The sequence below is a fragment of the Pongo abelii genome, chromosome 7 (genome assembly GCF_028885655.2).
Source record: "Pongo abelii isolate AG06213 chromosome 7, NHGRI_mPonAbe1-v2.0_pri, whole genome shotgun sequence".
NCBI lineage: Eukaryota > Metazoa > Chordata > Mammalia > Primates > Hominidae > Pongo > Pongo abelii.
Genome location: NC_071992.2, coordinates 56,304,959 through 56,321,589, shown reverse-complemented (window position 1 = coordinate 56,321,589; position 16,631 = coordinate 56,304,959).

The window sequence follows — 16,631 nt, the reverse complement described above, 5'->3', positions numbered from 1 at the left end:
TCAGACAGAGTCTCCCTGTCTTGCCCAAGCTGGAGTGCAGTAGTGTGATCCTGGCTCACTGCAACCTCCACCACCTTGGTTCAAGTGATTCTCCTGCCTCAGCCTCCCAAGTAGCTGGGACTACAGGTGTGTACCACCACGCCTGGCTAATTTTTGCATTTTTAGTAGAGACGGGTTTTCACCATGTTGGCCAGGCTGGTCTCGAGCTCGTGACCTCAGATGATCCACCCACCTCGACCTCCCAAAGTGCTGAGATTACAGGCATGAGCCATGGCACCCAGCCAGTCCCATCATTCTTAAGAAGTTCTGAAGCTAAACACACTGAGATCCAATCCCAGGGCTGCCACTTCCTATCTTCAGCTGGCCTCATTGTAAGCTCACTAAGCCTCATTTCCTTTTTCATAAAATGGTATAACATATACTGAAAGGAGTATTGTGGGAATTAAACTGGATGATCTTACCACAATGTCTACTGCATAGTGATTACTTGAATGTTGGCTAGTCAGCCTCATCATCAAATACAGGTTGAAATGGATCATGAGTAAGACTGTGTTTAAGATTGGTTAAAGTTTGTGTGTATACAGACTTACCTTGTTTTATATAGTGTTTGAAAAAGTTGTGTGTGAATTCTTTAAAAACTAATTTGAGGCTTCAATACCTAGCAGAATAATACCATGAATCTCCACCACCACCACCACCACTATCACCACTACCTTCCTCCATTCATTTAACACCAAAATGTTCCAGGCTTGGTTCTGGGTCTTAAAGATATAAATGTGACAGAACAAAGTCCCTGCCCTCAAAGAAGAGAGGGAAGTTAATAATATACATATAATTATGTTTGGAGAGAATGCAGGCAAGAGGAAGGTGCTATATCAAACAGGATTTTCAGGGAAAGAGCTCTCTGACAAGGTGACATTCGAACATTTGAATGGAGTAGGAGACCCCTGTGAATGTTTGGTGGTAGAGCATTCTGGGCAGAGGAAGCAGCAAGCATGAAGGCTCTGAAGTGTGAAGGATGCTTAGCTTCTTCAAGGAGAGGCAGGCAGGCCAGTGCGGCAGAATAATGAGAGGGAAAATGGAAAAAGGAGATAAAGACAGGAAAGGAGACCAACAAGAAGGTGATGGCAATAATCCATGCCGGAGATGGTAGTGGCTTGGATGGAGGGGTAGCTATGAAGATGGTGAAAAATGGTAAGATTCTGGATATATTTTGAAGGTATGGCAAGCAGCAGGTCCCTAGAGAGGAATCAGAAATGACTTCAGTTTTTGATAAGAGCAATTACAGATAAGGTATACTACAGAAGGAACCAGTTTGGGGCAATGGAAATAAAGAAACTGGCCTTGGACCTTCTGACATCCACAAGGAGAAATCAAGACCACTGGGCACGAGAGTGTGTGGCTTAAGGGAGAGATCTAAGCTAGAGATATAAATTCAGTAGTCTTCAGCAAATAGACATTTTATACCACAAGATGGAATCCACTAGTTTGACATAGGAGGTGAGCATATAAGGGAAGGTTAAGAACCAACTCTGGGGAAGCTTAAGGTCCAGGAAATGAGGGAACAACCTGACACTGAAGTCAGAAGAAAATCAGAAAGTGTGGGGTCTTGGAATCCAAGGGAAGAGAGTGTAAGAAAGTGTGACCATATCAAGTACTGCTGTCAGAGCAAGTTAGTGAGAACCTATCAGTGATTTGCCTTTGGAAAGATCATGGGTGACTTTGATCAGAGCTGTTTTGGCAGAGAGGTGGGGCTGAAAGTCTTAATGGAGAAATTTCAAGAAAGAATGGAAAGAAAGCTAGAGCAGACAACTCTTGAAGAGTTCTGCTGCAAAGAGGTAAGGAGAAATGGGGCAATATTTTTAGGGAACTGTGGGGTCTCCAGGAAGTTTTTTTTCCTTTTAAAGATGGGAGCTATTTCAAAATGTGAGTATGCTGATAGGAATAATCTGGTAAAGAACGAAGAGGAATCATTAACAATGCAGAAGAGAGAAGGGATGACTGCTAGAGATGGCCATAAGTAGGCAAGGCAGGATGTGAATTCAATAAGTGAGGATTGTCCTTAGATAATAACAGGGCATATTAATAACTGAAGTCCAGCAGAGTACCTGGGTACAGGCATAGGTACATTAGTAGACCAGGTAGGGAGAAAGATTAGACATTTCCTTCTGGTTGATTTTTATTCTCTCATCAGCATTGGGATGGGGGAGAAAGGAAAGGAGCTATTAATGGTTGAGAGGAGAGAAGAAAGTGCAAAATACTTATGTACAAAAGCAAGACAATAGGTAGCATGGAAGGAATGCTGGACAGCACTACTGGCCCCTTTGTAGTTGGTGATCATGAATATAAAGTGAGACCTATCAGCATTATTTTGCATTTTCCTCCAGCCCTGGACAGCTGCCTGGGTACAGACAAGGGGTAGGTGGAGAGCAAAGCAAGTCACCATTCCCAACCCATGCTTGCCACTGTAACTGTTGAATAAGTAGATGCATTTCTTAATCACATTTACTTTAAAAGGCTACATTTACTCTCATAGGATTTTACCTATACAGCCATAAAGGAAGCATCTAACTGTATCACATTAACTGAATTTACAGAAAAAAACAAACAAAAATATTCCTCTGAAAGAATTAGATCTCCCCTCCAAATGTTAAATCCTGTTCTAAAAATATGATAACCAAAGGTGAACAAAGCAATGTCTATAGGTGGAACAAAATTAAAGTTTGCAATGCTGCTAAGAGGTGCTCAAGACTAATGAACCAGGAAAGCTGAGATAGGTAGTCCATAAGTGCTAAAAACAGCTTTAATAATCATGAGGCCACATCTCTTCATTTGAACAAACGAGTCCACTAAGACCCGGTGTTAACTGTGGAAAGGGAGAGACATTATGTGGTAGCTTTATTTGAGTTAGGATTAGCTGAGGCTCATTGGCTCAGGGTTGTTCTTCTGATGGACCCTGATGTTGTATTAAAAAGGCTAATATCAAAGCAATAATAGGAAACATCCTGTCTTTCAGGTTCTTCACCTGCAAAGCAGGTACTTTATTTGCTGTCTTTCAAAATCACAGAAGTCAATACATGTGCACTCAATAGTTTAGCTACTGTGATTCAGAAACGAACACTACGATGAAGCAGGCCAGAATCCCAAAATAAAAAATGTACAACAGAAGTACTATATAAAACCAATCAGTTCCACTTGAAAATAAGATGGGAAGGACCCCAACTGATGCTCCAAAATTGCCTATAGAGTATTTTAATGAGAATTAAAATAAAAACTGAAAGAACTTGTTTTCAACTGAGCCACATGGTACTTTATGTTGATCTATTTCATGATGAGGTTTAGACTAATTATTATCTAATTTTAAACACTGTTAAAGATAATTTATATCTTTAGTTGTTAATGCAGAATGTTTTATTTCAATCCACAATTAAGAGGAACCTTTTATAAGCCAGTAACAGGATAATTGTGTAATAGAATCTTACAGAGACATTATCTAATTTAGTGCTCATGGCAGCTTTAGTGTTCTCCCTGTTATATTGGAAAGAGATTCACAAAGCTAATGAATGATCAAGGTGGAATTTAGCATTAACTGCATATTCATAAATACATTTGTGGTAAAACACTTTCAAATGGACTTATATAATTTCAAACAACTTTAAATAAATTTGGTGCACAGCCAAAAGTTTCCAAGTTATATAACTGCATTGAAGAAGCAATTCAAATAACAATGGTCTACAGGAAGTTTCATATAAAGTGTATAAAATGGCCTGAAAAAACAGAAAGATCTTAATTTCCATTTATTATTGAAAAATAATAAACAGTAACAAAAAATTGCATACATGTCTAAAGCTCTGGGATTGTGACCAACACTTTATAGAATGAGGTTTAAAAAATGAAACAGTACCTAAAATAGACAAAATATTATAAGAGATAGAAAAATGAGAGATTACTTAAGGTGGGAGCAAACAGGAAATAGTTCCTGGAAGAGGCCACTATGTGTTTTCATGGGTCTGTAGGGGCTACCAAATCAATAAGGAAATTAAATATAGAATAATAAATAACTTACTTTAAAGACACAAAGTGCTCCCTCCAGAAGCCGCATGTTTCAATTCCCAGTCACTACTCTACCACAAGGAAATCTCACCTTAAAAAATCTTCAGGGGTCATCTTGTCACTCCAAACTAACTGCTACTGTATTGGATATTTTTGAAATGCATAAGCTTTAAATTTTTTAAAAAAATTTTAATAAACTTTGTATAAACTTTTAAAAAAGGAAATTCATTTCTATTGTCGTTTACCAATAGAAATCATCAAAGATGACTCAAATGAAAAAAAGATATTTGATAAAGTGCCTATTTAACTAGGACAACAATGCTGAACCTCAGAAACCTATAAATTATTAAGATCTAGAGACTGCTTGCCTACATTTTCAATTGCATACTTTGAAAATTTTCTTGGCTGATGCAGTGGCTCAAGCCTGTAATCCTAGCACTTTGAGAGGCTGAGGTGTGAGGATTGCTTGAGTCCAGTAGTTTGAGACCAGTCTGGATAAAAGAGAGAGCTCCCCATCTCTACAAAAAAAAATTTGAAAAATTAGCCAGACAAGTTGGTACGTGCCTGCAGTCCCAGCTATTTGGGAGGCTAAAGTCGAAGAATCACTGGAACCCAGGAGGTTGAGGATGCAGTGGGCCATGACTGCCCCACTGCACTGTAGCCTGGGTGACAGAGAGAGACCCCGTCTCAAAAAGGAAAAAAAAGAAAAAATAAATAATAATTCTTTTAAGTATTAACTTCCTAAAACAGGAGAAAGATTAAGTGTGAATCTGCTATTCTACTACTGAGATTTGCACCTACTTTTTTTTGTTTTTTGAGACAGAGTCTTGCTCTGTTGTTCAAGCTGGAGTGCAGTGGCATAATCTTGGCTCACTGCAACCTCCGCCTCCTGGGTGCAAGCAATTCTCCTGCCTCAGCCTCCTGAGTAGCTGGGACTACAGGCGCATGCCACCACACCTGGCTAATTTTTGTATTTTTAGTAGAGAGGGGGTTTCACTATGTTGGCCAAGCTGGTCTCGAAATCCTGACCTCATGATCCACCCTCCTCGGCCTCCCAAATTGCTGGGATTACAGACATAAGCCACAGTGTCCGGCCTCCATATTTTAACCTCACCCTGTCAGCAACACAGCATAAAGCTTAGGAACATGGGCTCTGAGGGAGACCCCACTTATTAGCTGTGTGGCCTTTGGCAAGCTACTTAGCCTCAAATTCCTCATCTGTAAGATAACTATGAAGATATTGTTGCTGTGAGGATTAAATGAGTATAATATTTGAAATAGAAGAGTGTCTGGCATAGCCGGGCGTGGTATTAAATTCTACAAAAATTTTAAAAATTAAAAAGATAATAATAATAATAAATAACAGGGCCAGGCACGGTGGCTCATGCCTGTAATCCCAGCACTTTGGGAGGCCGAGGAGGGTGGATCATGAGGTCAGGAGTTGAAGACCAGCCTGGCCAAGATGGTGAAACCCTGTCTCTACTAAAACTACAAAAATTAGCCATGCGTGGTGGCAGGCACTTGTAATCCCAGCTAATCAGGAGGCTGAGGCAGGAGAATCACTTGAGCCTGGGTGGCAGAGGTTGCAGTGAGCCGAGATCACACCACTGCACTCCAGCCTGTGTGACAGCGTGAGATTCTGTCTCAAGGAAAAAAAAAAAAAAAAAGAAAAACAAACAAGCAACAAAGAGATAAACCTAAGCTAATCAGAAAACTAAGTTATACACAAGATTTCATTGCCTAAAGGATAACAAATGGTGTCAGGAACCTAGATTTATCATATTCAAGAAAAATTTACTAGACAGAATCTACTAGAATGTACATGGGTTTTAAAATAATCTAAAAAATCCTGAATTATAGTGAATATGAACTATGACTTGAGTTTACCCCAACTTTCATGTTAGCTGTCTTTGTAACTGCCCAATAGCCCATTCTCAAAACTGATTAAAACTCCCAAAATTACTGAGCACACACATACACAAACATACATGCATATACAGCAAAATGTCAAAAATTTCCTTCATGGGAACTTATAAATGTTACACATATGGAAGAAATAAAAATGATTTGACTATCTCAATAATTAAAACATATAAAAGAAAACATAAAACCACAAAATAAAACACGGACAAAAGATACAACTCATAAAACCCAAAAAAGTTAACATTCTTGAAAAAGTTTTCAAACTTTTAATGAGTTAATAAAGGAATAACAAATGAATACACATTAAAACAATAAAAATGTGTCTATATGAAGGCTTATACATGAATTCGCAGCAGTATTCATAACAACCAAAACTATACATTTAGTAGAGTAAATGTATTCATAAGCAAAGTGTGGTACATCCATAAAACAAAATACCACTCGGGGAGTGGAAGGAATGAACCATTGGTACATGCAACAATACGAATGAATCTCAAAAACATGCCAAGTGAAAGAAGCTAAGCACAGAGTACAACTTCACTGACATGAAACTCTAGAAAAGAGTATTCTAATTCACAGGAAAGAAAGCAGAGCAATGGTTGCTTGGGATTGAGGATGAAGTTGAGGGCTGACTGGGAGGAGGCAAAAGGGAACTGTTTGGGGTGATGGGAATGTTCCACAACTGGTTGAGGTGATGATCATTCAGGTACAAGTATTTATCAAAACTAATTTAACTGTTTGCTTAAAATAGGAGCATTTTATTGATTGATTGATTGATTGATTGATTGAGATGGAGTATCTCTCTGTCACCCAGGCTGGAGTGCAGTGGCGTGATCTCCACTCACTGCAACCTTCACCTCCTGGGTCCAAGCAATTCTCCTGCCTAAGCCTCCCGAGTAGCTGGATTACAGGCACCCACCACCAGGAACAGCTAATTTTTTTATTTTTAGTAGAGATGGGGTTTCACCATGTTGGCCAGGCTGGTCTCGAACTCCTGACCTCAAGTGATCTGCCCGCTTGGCCTCCCAAAGTGCTGGGAGTACAGGCATGAGCCACTGCACCTGGCCAGGAACATTTTAATGTATGTCAAGTATATATATAAAGTTGACTGAAAAAAAATACTATTCATTACTTTTCAAATTTGCAAAATACAAAAAAAAATAGAATACCCAACATTTATTTTATGTATGTATGTATGTATACAAGTATGTATCCATCTCTCTATGTATCTGTCAGTTATCCAACAAACACTTCAATGTAGCATTTACTATGTGCCAGATGCTGTTTAAGTGCTTTAAAAGTAAAAACTCATTTTGATAACTTCTTTAAACATAACCATCTGAGGTAGGTAATATTATTGTCCCATTTTTGCAAAAGAGGAAACCAAGGCTGAGTAACTTGCCCAAGGGCACTAAATATTATAAAGTCAGGACGTAAACTCAGAGATGCCATGCTACTTCTGATGCTGTGAGATGGTTGGTCACAATCATATGCTGCTATTGGACTGAAAACTAATTTCATCTTTTTGTAATTTGACAACATTAAGTAAAGGACTTAAAAACGATTATTATACTCTGCTCCAGTAATTCTTTAGTATAAACTGTCTAAAAGCCCAAAATGTTTTCTGGAACATTAATTACCTCTGTTACTAAAACCAGTGGACACTATTAAGTCCTGTTGCATCCTCTGTAGCACTGGACACTGGTTGGCCACTCCCTCTTCCCTTAAACATCATTCTCTAGTCTTGGTGTTACCATACCCTCAGGCTTTTCTCTTGTCTTATTTTCCCTTTCTTCTGCCGTCTGCTACTGAACTACTAGTGTTTCAGAGTTCCATTCTTGTTCCTCTTTCTGCTAAAAACCATTTTCCTTACATAAACTTCATAAATCAACCATATCCAAGTCAAACAGGAAGCCCTCAACTTTATCTTGGGTTCCAAACTTATAATTCTGACAGGCTGCCAGAGACCTACCCTAGGATGTCCCACAGGCATCTTCTTCATGTCCAGAATTGAATTTACCATTCATCTCAATTCTTTCTCCCTTTTGATAACTTCTAAGTGAAAATCACCACTATCTACTCCATTTACCAAGCCAGCAATATGGCAGTCATTGCTAATTTTTCCTATTCCCATAGACTCAGCACCAGGTTCTGTCACTTCCACAATGTGAAGTCACCAGAATCTCTCCATTTCTTATTGTCCCTGCCTCTAACCTAGTTTAGGCCTGTAAATCTGCTTGCAATCCAATATTCTGTTCATACAACAGTCATCTGATTTATAGCCTCTCAAATGTACCCACATGTTTCTCTGCCTCTTGGCTCTGACATACACTGTCTTGCTGACTAGGAATGTCCTCTCACTTAACTCAAAACTAATAGCTATTTGTTGAAAGCTTATAATGGACTGGCTGGGTCAGCACTGGTAACACAGAAGACAGTCCCTGGCCTAGAGTGAAACATGGGCAAACAAAGGAACAAATAATTCCATATTGTGATAAAGGATAGTAAGGCAAAAACCCAGGTTGCTGAGAAGCACAATAAGCAGGAACCTACTTCAGTCACTTTAGATTAAGGAAAGAGTCAGGACAAGCATCTGTATGCACTGCATTCCCTTAGTTTCCGTTGCTAACTGTCGCAAATGACCAGAAATGTAGTTGCTTAAGACAAATCAAATTTTTTAAATAAAATTGGTAATTAAAAATTTTATATATTTATTGTTTACAAAATGTTGTTTTTAAATATGTATACATTGTGGAATAGCTAAATCAAGCCAGTTAACATGCATTATCTCACATACTGGTCATTTTTTTTTTGTGATGAGAACACTCAAATTCTGTTTTCTTAGCAATTTTCAAGAAGGCAAATACGTTGTTATTAACTATAGTCACCACGATGCATATTAGAGCTCTCAAATTTATTCTTGTCTAACTGAAATTTTGTATCCTTTGACCAACATCTCCCCAAGCTCCTGGTAACCACCATCCCACTCTTAGATTCTATGAATTTGACAATTTTAGATTCTATGTATGAGATTATGTGTCTTTCTGTGCCTGGCTTATTTGCTTAGCAAAATATCTTCCAGGTTCATCTATGGTGTCAAAAACTGACAGGATTTCCTTTTTTTTATGATTGAATAGTAGCACAAATTTATTATCTCATAGTTCTATAGATCAGAAGTCCAAAATGGATCTCACTGAGCTAAAATCAAAATATTGATAAGGCTGTGCTCCTTCTAGATGCTCCAAGGAAGAATCAATTTCTTTGCAGTTCCAGGTTCCAGAGGCTATCACACTTCTTGGCTCATGACCCCTTCTTCCAACAGCAGAAAGGTCATTTTCAAGCTTTCACCTCCTTGGTTCTCACTCTCTTCTACCTTCTTCCACTTTGAAGAACTTTTTGATTACAACAGGCACAGCAAGATATTCCAGGAAAAATCTCCACATCTTGGCTGGGCATGGTGGCTCATGCCTGTAATCCCAGCATTTTAGGAGGCCGAGGTGGGCAGATCACTTGAGATCAGGAGTTTGAGACCAGCCCGACCAATACGGTGAAACCTTGTCTCTACTAAAAATACAAAAATTACCTGGGCATGGTGGTGGGCACCTTTAGTCCCAGCTACTAGGGAGGCTGAAACAGGAGAATTGCTTGAACCCAGGAGGCGGAGGTTGCAGTGAGCCAAGATCATACCACTGCACTTCAACCTGGGTGACAGAGAGAGATGCCGTCTCAAAAAAAAAAAAAAAAAAAAAAAAAGAGAAAAATCTCCCCATCTTAAAATCAGCAGATTAGCAACTTTGACCTTAGTTCCCCTTTCCTATGTAACTGAACATATTCACAGGTCCTAGGAATCAGGACATGAACATCTTTGAGGGACTACTGTTCTGCCTACAAAAACATCTAAAAGAAGGAAAAAAAAACTGAGACCAGTCGGTTTGGAGAAGTGGCCAGTTGTGTGTTTGTGTATGCGTGGTGCAGTGGTGGTGGTGGTGTGTGTGCGTGTGTGTTCACACACGTGCAGAAGTCCATTTCAGGCAGCAGGAAACGCCTGTGCAGCAGCCCTGAGGTGGGAGGAGAGGTCATGTGAGAGTGCTGAAGGAGAGTCAGTGAGACTGGAGTCATCTAAGAGGGAGTGTGTAGACGAGGTGGCAGAGGAAGGAGGGCCAGACTAGGCAGGGTCTTGTGGGTGTCCGAACGTTGTTCTAAGTAGAGGTGTAATATAACCATAAATTCTTAAATTTTATATATATTGATGACATCTGACATTTGAGTCCCGGAGTTCCTAGGTCAGCTCCCAGCTACTCCCTGAAGCCTTTTATGGCTTTTGTATCACCAATCCTCAAGGCTCAGGTAGGTGCTCCCAAACACTCCTCACAGTGTTAAAAGTGTGGAAGTGCCCATTTCTCTGACTTTTTCTGGTAACTATAATCTGGAAGCTACTAAAATAAAGAACAATGGGGCACACATTTGTGAACAAATTATTTGTTGTGTGAAATAGGAAAAAAACATAAAAACTTATATACCTACTAATAAGAATGGTTAATTCTGGGTAATATGATAGATCAAAATTATGAAGACATTATAAATCATGTTTACAATTTGGAAAAATAGGTTGGGTGCAGTGGCTAACGCCTATAATCACAGCAATTTCAGAGCCTGAGGTGGGCGGATCACTTGGGGCCATGACTTCAAAACCAGCCTGGCCAACACGACGAAACCCCATCTCTACCAAAATACAAAAATTACCCAGGCGTGGTAGTTCATGCCTATAATTCCAGCTACTTGGGTGGCTGAGGCAGGAGACTCGATTGAGCCTGGGTGGTGGAGGTTGCAGTAAGCCAAGATCTCACCACTGCATTCCAGCCTGGGTGACAGAGACTCTGCCTCAATAATAATAATAATATTAATAAGTAGGAATAATAAGCATTTGATCTCAGCTATAAAAAGTTGCAAGAAATGGGAAATACTAAAAATTGTTGACAGTGGTTCTCTGTGAGTGGTTGCATACTGGGCAAGTTTTACTCTAGACTATGTTAACCTTTTCCCCTAATCTTTCTACTATTTGTATGTTACTTCAGTAATTGTATTTTAGGTTGGAAAAGGAACATCAGAAAGTATATCCTCACTTTCACAAAAATATTAAGATGTAAGAGGAAACTTATGGACTCATAATTGAGGACAGTCAGTCTTTACTGGTGAAATTAAAACAATGATTTATTTAGGAGGTGATGGAGCAAGATGGCAGAGTAGGACTCTTCAGCAATTTTCCTCAGCAGAAACGTCAATTTGAACAAGTATGCATACTATAACGTACCTTCACAAGAGCTAAACAAGCCACATGAGAGATCACACTGTCTGGTTGCAGCACAATAATAAGAAAAGTCACATCGAAGAGGGTAAGAAGGGCAGTTTTATATTACTCCATCATCCCTCCCTCAACCCTAGGAAGCACAGCAAGGAGAGACACACCATCCCTTTAGCTCCAATGCTAGGATTGCCAAAGTAAAACCCAACACTGGTGAGACCACCACAACCCCATGTTCCAGGCTAGTACCCATGGGCTGAAGCTCTAGATCCAGCCTGGTGCCAAGCAGGACAACATAACCCCAGGCTTCAGGCTTTCAAGGCAAACTCAATCTCTGGGCTGCACCAATGCCAGGCTGATGTCAGCAGTTCAGGGCTCTGGACAACTCAGAACACCAGGGATATCTCAGTGAGCTTTTGCTTCAGAATGCACCACTCTTGTGCTGGCCACATCTGCCCCAAGCTTCTGGCCTGCCTCAGTACTCAAAGTGCTGAAAGAAACCCTGCCAGCCAAGAATATCAAACCCCACAAAGCTGTCCTTCAGAAATGAAGAAGAGATAAAGCCTGTTCCAGAAAAACAGAAGATGAGGGAGTTCATGACTACCAGAACTGTTTTACAAGAAATGGTAAAGGGAAGCCTTCAAGCTCAAAACAAACAAACAAACAAAAAAGGATGCTAAGGAAAAACACAAAACAATCTGAAAGTCTAAAACTTGCTTAAAAGTAAGTACACTGACTAAAGATATAAGCAATTCATGCGGCATCATCACAGAATTAAAGTATTCTGGATTTCTTGTAAAAGTTAAAAGACAAAACTATTAAAAATCATAATAGCTGCAATAATTTTAAGCAATAGACGACATAAAAAGATAAAATTTGTGACATCAAATATTCAAAATGTGAGGAGGGGACTGGAATAAAAGCGTAGAGGCTTTTTTGTTGTTAGGTTTCTGTTTGTTTGTTTGTTTTTGGATCAAAGTTGTTATCAGCTTAAAATACCGCACTGTAAGATTTTTTTTGTAAGCCTCATGGTAACAACAAAGCAAAAACCTATAGCAGATACATAAAAAGGCAAGGAATCAAAACATACCACTAGACAACATAATTTAGCAACAAAAGAAGATAGAAAGGAAGAAAGGAAGAAAATATCTCCAAACAACTAGAAAACAAAAAAATGACAGTATTAACTACCTTTCCTGGAGAACCTGCCGCAGCCCCTGGCGCCTGTGCAATCCCTCTGCCCCTCCCAGACCTCTGTCCTTCCACCACTAGCCTCCCGCAGGCCACGAGGACTTCCCTGGCCTCTGACAACAAGGCAAGCCCCCAGTCCCACCAGCCTCCTGATAGTCTTCGTTCCTGGGCCTATTGCCTTCTGAGGGATTTCTGAACCTCCCCTCCCCCACCCGATTTTTCCTCGCCCCCCGGGAAGGCGCAGAATAAATGTTTGCATGAATTTAAAAATTAAAAATAAAAAAAAGTTAAAAGCAACTGAAAGGCCTTTACTTCTGAATGTGTGCTTACCTGGCTTTCTCTAGAGGTACCACAGTGAGACGGGTGAAGCTCTTAGGCTCTGGAGTTAGACATCTGGGCACAAATTCAAATTCCACCACTTACTAGCTTTGTCATATTGGACGCATAAGTTTTTTGCGCTTCTACTTCTTGATGTTTAAAGTGTCATCAAAAGACAATTAGACTCCCACACAAAAATAATGGGAGATTTTAACACCCCACGGTCAACATGAAACAGATCAACGAGACAGAAAGTTGAAAAGGATATCCAGGAACTGAACTTAGCTCTGCACCAAGCAGACCGAATAGACATCTACATTAACTCTCCACCCCAAATCAACAGAATATACATTCTTCTCAGCACCACATCACACTTATTCCAAAATTGACCACATACTTGGAAGCAAAGCATTCCTCAGCAAATGCAAAAGAACAGAAATTACAACAAACGGTCTCTCAGACCACAGTGCAGTCAAACTGGACCTCAGGATGAAGAAACTCACTCAAAACCGCTCAACTACACGGAAACGGAGCAATCTGCTCCTGAATGACTACTGGGTACATAGCGAAATGAAGACAGAATAAAGATGTTCTTTGAAACCAATGAGAACAAAGACACAACATACCAGAATCTCTGGGATACATTGAAAGCAGTGTGTAGAGGGAAACATAGCATTAAATGCCCACAAGAGAAAGCAGGAAAGATCTAAAATGGACACCCTAACGTCACAATTAAAAGAACCAAGGATGCAAGAGCAAACACAATGTCTGAATCAGTCAGTCAACTTCCAACAGGGCTCCAAGAGAGAATGAACCACCATGCCTCTCTAAATTCACGTTTCTATTTGGAATCGTCAATGAGAGATGAGACACTAAGCAGCTAGTTTTGGTGGAATGGCTGATTTTGTAAATGTTTTCGGTGTGTGAGTGTGTTTGTGCATGTGTATATAACTAAATTAAACTGATAATTTGGATGCTTACATTTCCATTAATTTAATTTGTGTATGTGGGCCCACGCACACGTATATACACACACACTAACACTTCCAGAACACTGACTTAGTGAAGAACTGGATTTTCACTGTGTCAGACAAATTTCAGAAAGCGCTGAAGTAGGGCATTTCTGATTGATTTTACCGTTCCTGGAATTTTATTTTCCTTTATAACTTAGAGTCCTTTACTGGAGATTTAATAAGTAAAAGTCTTTTTTAGTGCATGTTATTTCATTTTATTTTTATAATTTATTTAAATTTTCATTTTAAATTGACAAATAAAAATGATATATATTTATGGTGTACAACATGAAGTTCCATATATGTATACATTGTGGAATGACAAAAAATAAAGCTAAATAACAAACCCTTTTCCTCACATTCTGATTTTATGGTGATGAGAATTTGTTTAAAATCTACACTTATAGCACTTTTCAAGTATACAATACATAGTAATTCACTGTAGTTGCCATGCTGTTCAACAGATCTCTGAAATTTTGTATCATTAGACTAACATCTCCCAATCCGTCCCCGGCCCCTGCCTCGGGTAACCAACGTTCTGCTCTCTAAGACTCTGAGTTCCTCTTTTTAGATTGCACATAGAAGTGAGATCGTACAGTATTTGTCTTTCTCTGGTTGCTTTTTAAAACTTTATGATGTATTTATTTATTTTTTGGGACAGGGTCTGAGTCTGTCACCCAGGCTGGAGCCCAGTGACACAAACAAAACTCACCACGGCCTCCACCTCTCGGGGTTAAGAGATCCTCCCACTTCAGCCTCCTGAGTAGCTAGGACTACAGGCGTCCAAAACCACACCTGGATAATTTTTGTATTTTTTGTAGAGATGGTTGATCTCCAGCTCCTGCGTTCAACTCTTCCACCTGCCTTGACCTCCCAAGGCCCTGAGATTACAGGCCTGAGCCACTGTGTCTGGCCTTTGCTTTATTGCACACAGTATAACATCCTCTAGGCTCATTCATGTTGCAAATGTTAAGACTTCTTTCTGTTTGAAGGCTGAATAGGATTCTATTGGATATATGTACATATATATATATATATATATTTTTTTTTTTTTTTTTTTTTTTTGAGCCAGGGTTTTGCTCGTGTCACCCAGGCTGGAGTGCACGGGCATGATTTCAGTTCACTACAACCTCTGCCTCCCTGGCTGAAGTGATTTTCCTGCCTCAGCTGAGATTAAAGGCATGGACCACCATGTCAGGCTAATTTTGTGTTTCTAGTAGAGATGGGGTTTCACCATGTTGGCCAGGCTGGTCTTGAACTCCAACAATTCTACTTCAGCTATTTATTTTATACATACATTTATGTGTGAGAAACAGTATTTTCAAGAGTGAAAGATTTAAATACTACTTAATTGTACATCAGCAAGAGGCTGGCTAACTAAATCAGAGTACGTTCATCCTTACAGAAGAATACTATGCAGCTAAAACAAAACCAAATGGAGGAAACTCTTCAAAATCTTAACTTTGAATGATGTTCAAGACTTATTGTAAAATAAGTTTATAGTAAGGTGTAAGGTACCTTATGGCAAAATTCTATCAGAAATTTACGTGTGGATTTAAAGTCATCCCAGTCCTAGAGTATTGTGCTCCTTAGAGATGCCGTACCTGTTTTTCCCTTTGTAATATCAAAGCAGTAATATCTTCTCTGGAGTCTTGTTGGGTGAATTTAATGGAAGAAAGTTAAGTAGGAACCAGAACCATTGCTGATTTCCCTCCATAGCCCTGCCACCCACTAAAGAAAGTTTGATGAGATTACTTAATGTTTTCCCATTAAGTTGTATTTCCAAATATCATTATTTCCATTTGAAAGTAATTGGTATGGAGCTTCGTGAGTGTGTGCTTCGTTTATTATGCATGACGTTCAGCTCCTTGTTATTTGCCCCCTAGTTATCATAGTAAAACTCTACTCCTCTACTCCGAGGAGGCCTTACCATCCATAACGTCACTTTCCAGCCCAGCGCTCTTCATGCTCGTTCATTTAAAGCATTTAACATTGTGTAAATGAATCTTGGAAGGCAAAAGCTACTGAATTTAGCGAGTTTGTGGAGGCGTTCCCACAAGTCAGCCAGGTGGAATTTCACAAAACCGATGACTGCACAACTCCTATAAGGCAGCAATATGCTGCAAACACAGATGGCCACCCTTCTCACCCCTGGTCCCTTTGCTGTTCTGGATAATGAGGTCAATAGTCACCTAGGCAACTGCAAAACTAACTGAAATGGAGAAAGGCCTTCCGGCTGGTGACTAGCCGAGGTCCACCTGGCCCCCATAAGCTGCTGAACAAGAAGGGCTGCCATTAATTTCCCACTAGGGAATTTGGTGGAGATGAAGACCTGCTCACTGGACAATGGTTCCTCCCAGGATACCCCCAAGCTGAAGAAGCGGGCTCTGAGCCACCCCCTTTCACCCTCCTTTTCCCCACCCTGGCCTGGTGAAGGTGCGCGTCAGGATGTGGACTACTGAGCCCTAAAGAAATAAGTCCTTCCACTTTGACCCCACGGAGGATTGCCTGTGAGGATCTTCAACGAGTCTACCAGTGTCTAGACACGGGAGAAGGTCTGTCTGGCACAGCAGCTCCCTCAAGGAAGACAAGAGTGAGGAGAAAGGAAACTCAAGTCTGACCATTCCGTCCTGGGAGAGAAGAGCAGGATCTCATCTCTCATCTTTCCAAGCAAGGCAAGGAGACTTTCTCTCATCTTTCCAAGCAACGCAAGAAGACTTTTATAATTAGGAAACAAAAAGAAGTTGGAATGAACGAAAGCAGCCGTAAGATGAATTCCTAAGGACTGCCCATTGAAACTGTCAAAATGGTCCTTGTTTGCTGAGAGGAAT